The sequence below is a fragment of the Mastacembelus armatus genome, chromosome 21 (assembly GCF_900324485.2).
Source record: "Mastacembelus armatus chromosome 21, fMasArm1.2, whole genome shotgun sequence".
In the NCBI taxonomy this organism is placed as follows: domain Eukaryota; kingdom Metazoa; phylum Chordata; class Actinopteri; order Synbranchiformes; family Mastacembelidae; genus Mastacembelus; species Mastacembelus armatus.
The window spans coordinates 11,023,766-11,029,765 of NC_046653.1; the positions used below are offsets into that span (position 1 = coordinate 11,023,766).

The following is a 6,000-nucleotide window of genomic DNA, read 5'->3' on the forward strand; positions in this document are numbered from 1 at the left end:
GTAACACATCTGCCTGCAACGCCTTGTGGCAGATTCTTGGCTTGCACGTTTAGCGCACGGGCAGAGTGCACACAAGTAGGAAGTAGGTAGACTGGCAGGCAGGCCATCCAATGGTTTTGTTCCCGTCAAATACAATTAGTGGTCAGGATTGTTTGAGTCCTGCTGCTGCCACATATGATGATTTTTTTTTTCAAGATGTCAGTGGATTTCATTTATTCAGTGTCTTTGGGATGAGAAGAGAAATTAGAGAAATGTCATAAAAATGCATCTGGGAAGGAATCACCAAACCTACCCTTATGTCTGGTTTTCTGCTCAGATAAGTGTATGTTAAATGCCTTAAACGCAGTGGAAACATTAATAAAGTGACTGCTGACACTAATTCTTATGAATTATAACAATATTATAAACAGAGAAGCTCTTTGTACATTATTATATTAATCAAACAATTTAATTCAGTGTGATACTATGTTATTAAGTGCACAGTAGCCATAACCATCTATCTGTGCTTCTAATTAGTTTGCAATTTGCTTCAAAGGCATCAAAACCCAACCTCAGTTCAAGTAGGCCGATAATTGTACTCGGGCTCTCAGTAGTACCTCCAAGTGTGTGTTCAAGAATTTGACCAATCCAGTTTTAAGTGTCCCTACTGTCTCTTTCTTAAGTGAATTATGAAGAAGGAATGTGCTGCTGGCATTTCACTTCCTTTCTATAATTTGGAAGCAGCTGGAGAATAAATTGAGGGGTGGTGGCAGGCCTGTCAGTCAAATTAGACCAATCACTTTCACCTTCACCTGAATCAGATCCTAAAAAAAAAGGTTCAACAGAAATCACTAACTGGAAAAAGAGTTAAATCGTTGTAAGACACATTAATCGTAATCAGATTTTTGCACGGCCTGCACACAACGCACTGTTGACACCGTTCATTCCCAATATCCTTTCTTTTCCAGATTTACAGGTCTTTATCAGTGCTAAAGGAAGTCAAGCTCACTGAACACACTAGCCATCATGGTTCAGTTATCAGGAACTAAATGAGCCATAAATAAATACGTATAATTTGCAACATGGGTACTCTCTCTAAGTTTGACGTGAAAGTAAACCCATGATCAAAGTGATTTCCAACGTTGGAGACAGACGCAAACCTCAAACGACATCTGGCCTTGGTCTCTTAACTCTCGTCTCCTTAAAATCCATTTCCTCCAATCCCATCCATCTGCAGCATCATGGCTTATCAGCATGAACTATATTTTCACCAGTGTCAAAACATGCTTCCCAACAACTTGAATTTCTACCGACAAAAACAACTGGAATACTACTGTAACTGGGGCGCACAAAGAGTTGAAAAAGCTCAAATATCCTCAGCAGTATGAAGACTGTGATTCATTTAAATATGTGCCAGTAATAGAAAAAAAAAAAGATTTGATGACACACCTCATGGAAAGACATCAGGTAGAACATCTTTAGATAATTTACTTTTGTTGAAGGCAACATTAAAAGACAAATTCAATAACTCTAATAGTTACATTAATGGACAGAGCAGTAAAATTACATTTTGTATGAACGTGCGTCCTTTCGTGTGTGCACGTCTATGTGAGTCTGTGTGTTATGTTTCTTCATCTCTCTTTATCTTCTGATTGCTTTAATTACAGACTTACTGTCAGCTTCCCACTTGGTGTGCAGGAAAAACAAACTCTTAGGGCACATGAAAAGAAGTCACACATACATACACACACACACACACAGTCTTGTAACACACACCTAGCCCAGCTTCAGTCAGTCAGGAGGCGCTTTGATTCTCTGCCTGCCGGTGATCTGTCTTTCATCGTCTCCTCTCCCCAATTCCTTGTTCCCCTCTTTGGCTCTGCTGGAGCAGAACATCTCCCTCTCCGTCGCTGTCTCTGTTTGTTTTGCAGCAGTTGTAGGTGGGAAGCCTAATCTGTGACCTGGAATTCATCTGTATGTCTTACTGCTTTCCTTTAACTCATACCTACAGTAAAGCCATGGCAGAAAAATGCAGTTCTCCCAGCTGAGGTGTTTATATATAATCATGAATATATTTTTGTACCTTGTATGGCATTTCCATGGTCAGAGCATTTGTTCCTGTGATCAGCAAACAAGAATTCAGCTGTATTTAATCTCTTTTTCCGTTTGTGACCATTACAGTAATATCCTGTAGGTGTGTTTTCATCATCTTTAAACAAATCTGTGGGATTTGTGAATGTTTTTGCAAAGGAATAATTCCTATTGTCTAAGCAGCAGCTTTTCGTGTAGGAAAGATTTGGTTGTGAGGACGGGGGAATCTTCAAGACTCAAATCCTAGTCAATCTACTGAAATAGTAAAGAGATAAGAATTTAAGTGCTTACTTAAAGGGCTGAAATTTGTAAACAGTGGCATTAGAGCCTGATTCTGGTAATGTGTATTTTCACCTGCCACTATTAGCAACACGAGAAGGGCATCATTTCAGCATTGGTACAGATCGCACCGTTCCCTCAGATCTCACATCTGCACTGCTGCCCCGACCAACATGATCCCTCATCACCTTCCCATCTGCCATATGTCTCACTGACCAAACCATAAGTGCCCCACTTTGGGACGAAACCCACAACCATATGCAAGAATTCCTCTACTGGCCCACAACAATGTGGTACAAACTCTCATATGTTTGTGTGTATGATATGAACTATAGCTTTGAAGAGCTCACTGGGTATTTCTGTTTTCCCACAGTGTCAGACATTAATGCCAGATCTCCCTCCACAGACACTGTATAGATGAAATTGATGGCTGACTAAAGTAGGTTCCCCATATGCAGGACTCTTAAGTAGACACAAATTAGACCGCAAACCCCTATTTGATTAAACTTTCTCCCTGGGGCAAACATAGAGCGGTTTCAAATGTTAATTTAGCATTGGTTTGTTGAACTGTGCTGAGCATGGGGAAATAATAGTGGTGAGAGTGAAACCTATGATTAGAAAAGCTTATTCCTTTTATCTTGCTTTGCTAGGATTATTGCACGTAAATTAAAATATAATGAAATGCAGCTATCTCTCATTTTGCCAGGAACCTCCTGGAAGGCCCTGCAGGAGTGCTGGAGATCCACTGTGCTATCTTAATCTGTTACCTTGTCCTGTCCTGGTGTCTGTGAGTAATAGAGCAGTAATTAGTGATGGAGCCCAGGGAGACAGCTCAGAGAGTAATTGATTAAGAACACTCTCAGTTAGGGAATATTGAAGGAAAAGCCCATTGTTTCCTCACTTAAGAACAATGCGCATTAGTTTGAGCTATACATAGTGTCAGTGTTGAGCACATGCAGACGCTCAGTGTAACAAAACATTAAAGACTGTAGTTCAACTCAGGTTGCATTTTACATAACTACTGCACAGAACGCTTTAACATATCTTTCTGATTTTGCTTATTGACGCTACATGTTTGTCAGTTACTTTGGCCACTGTCTATTTTCTTCCTCCCTTTGAAACGTTTTTTCTATTAAATTATTAAATGCATATTTTATAAACAGACATTTTTGTTGTAATATGGCATTTGAACTAAATCAAACCCGAAAACTATCAAACTGAAGTAGAAGTATCTGAAAAAAAAGTCTTGCACCATTTCTAAAGATATCAAAATAAATAAAATAAATATCAAGATTCCTGTAGGGATTGAGTTGACAGCAACATTTTAGCTTCCTTAGAATGATCATCTGTTGGGTTACTTCAGTATCCTTATACGTCAAAATACCTTACATCCTTTGGATAATTATTGCAGTTCTTTACATTACACCAAATGTACAAAAATACTAGAGCTGTTGAGCTGCACATGGTCCTGGTTCTGGCAAGGCAGTTTGGATAAAAGCCTCCACAAAAGGCTCTGCCATAAATTACATGCAGTAACCTAATGAGCTGAAATAACTTCACTTTCATAAGTAAACTCTGAATGATGTGTTTAGTAGAATTTCATCTTAGTGGTGTGAAGCATTTTGAAACATTCAACCCTAACAGGCCTCCTGAGCTCTATAAATTTCTCCACGGGAGAGTGGGGGGGGTGGGGAGTGGATATGCTGTGAGGATTGGAATCAGCTGTGACATCTAACATAAATCTCAACAATTACTTTCACAATAGAAGCACACACGCACACACGAATCCATTCTCTGTCCTATGATATCACTCCAAAATGAATAGGGTTATTGTGCGAATGCCAATGCAGAACAGCAGGAAGCAGCAGAGTGGCGAGTAAGTAAACAAATTATCTATTTGCTTCAGTCTAGTGTAGGATGATCACAACTACAGGCACTGGCTTTGTGAGTTTTTCTGCCTTCATCCCTTTAATCCTCAGAAACCATATTAGCTTCTTTTGAAGATGAGTTACTCTCCCTCCTCTGTTTCTTCTCTGTGTCTCCTTTGCCTTTCTACCTGTGAACATGAAAGATCCAGTGGTGGTGGAGGTGGGCTGCACTGGGGGCTTCAGGGGGAATTAGACAGACGCAGATAGAGAGGTAGAAAGAGTGAGAAAGGGAAACAGAGAGGAGGGATAGAGACGGATTGATTTCCACCTCCAGCAGCTATAGTTCAAAGCCAGCCAGCAGACTTCAGAGGCTCGGCAGGACCCGGCATGTCCCCAGCCGGGCCGAGCTGCCTGTCTGCGGGCAGGACTTCCCCCGGGGGCCCTGGGGCCCGGGACAGTCAGGCGGCACCAAGAAAACAATTATGCAGACAGACGAGAAAGGTGTGCAAGGTCACTTGCTGAAACACACACAGCTGAAAATAGTGTCACAGGTCAAATCACTAACATATGATAAGGCTGATAAGACACATGAAAGGCATACTGACTGTTAAGAAATGAACAACCTGAATCCCCTGTGTACTGCCTACTGCATTTCTAACACAGCTCACGTTGACCAAAATCACCACCACAGCATAATGTCAGCGTCGCGGTCTGCATGCTTAGCATTCAAAGTCATAGCCTCGTCACAAAGCAACTGAGGCGTCAAATACAAAGCTAGTGATGTGAGAAATGAGAAAGTATCTCATTTGTCTACCACCTTGGGCTAAAAACTCTGCACCAACACGTATAGTACCTGTCACATACTTCACATCTGGAGATATACTTTTTACATAGACTGTACTCAGAATGCAATATGTGGATGGCATACATATATATAATAACTCTGGAGATGTAATCCTCCAGTCTCATGCACTTGACATCAAACTTGATATACAGATTGCAGATGTAGAATCAGTCTGTTAGATAAAGTTGAATGCAGAAAAGATTTCTGGGGACATTTTAGAACATTTTGACAGAAAACAGCACCCACAAGCTATGTTAGATGTATGTTCTTTGCGTCACTACTGTGTCTCTTCCAAAGACTATAGTTCCCAAAGCAAAAAAAGTGTAACAATTCCTGCTTATTTTTCTCAGAGGTAAAATTACAGAAAGCACATGTTTGTTTGGCATAATAAGTGCAGCTCAGGAATTTCCCCCGAAGTCTTGCAGCAATCTGTCTTTGCATTCCTGAGAGCGGAGCTGCTCCCACGTCTTACCTGGAGCTCGGAGTAGGGGGCACACTGGGCTGGCTTCTCCGCTGCACTGCGGGATCACCTGGCGGGCGATCGGTCCTGCGCGATCGGTGATCAATCTCTATCGTGGTGTCTGATCAGCATCGCCGAGGGGGGACTGGCTGTCTGAGAGTTTTCACTCCACACAGCCGGAGTTGTGTGTGTCAGCCTCCACTTTGGTGCATGTCGGTGTATCTGCAGGCTCCTCCTTAATGAGAAAAAAAACTAAAGATTTCTCCGCCCTGAATGAGAAACACATTACCGTGTCCCAGGTACACTGACTTTTCTGTGGAGTCAATTAAAATGCTGCAGGCTACAACTCAACCCCGCCATCTAGTGGTGGTGGCAAAGCATCTGTCCTCTATCCTCATAATAAAAGCACCTGATTAATGCAAATCATTATGCTTGCACCACCTTGCTTGTGCTTCCTGTCAAACATCACACTACCCATG

General features: G+C 41.6%; 1 protein-coding gene across 2 annotated transcripts in view; it reads right to left on the bottom strand.

Moving 5' to 3' along the window:
- edar (ectodysplasin A receptor) overlaps positions 1–5,712 on the bottom strand; it is a 32,917-nt gene extending 27,205 nt beyond the window's left edge. The window contains exon 1 of one of the 2 annotated variants that reach the window (XM_026296533.2): positions 5,534–5,712. The gene's annotated coding sequence lies outside the window, so the exon portion shown is untranslated. Of the gene's footprint in view, positions 1–1,755; positions 1,963–5,533 lie in introns of those variants that run through there. The other variant, XM_026296534.2, reaches the window with a different exon arrangement.
- Positions 5,713–6,000: the final 288 nt, after the last annotated feature.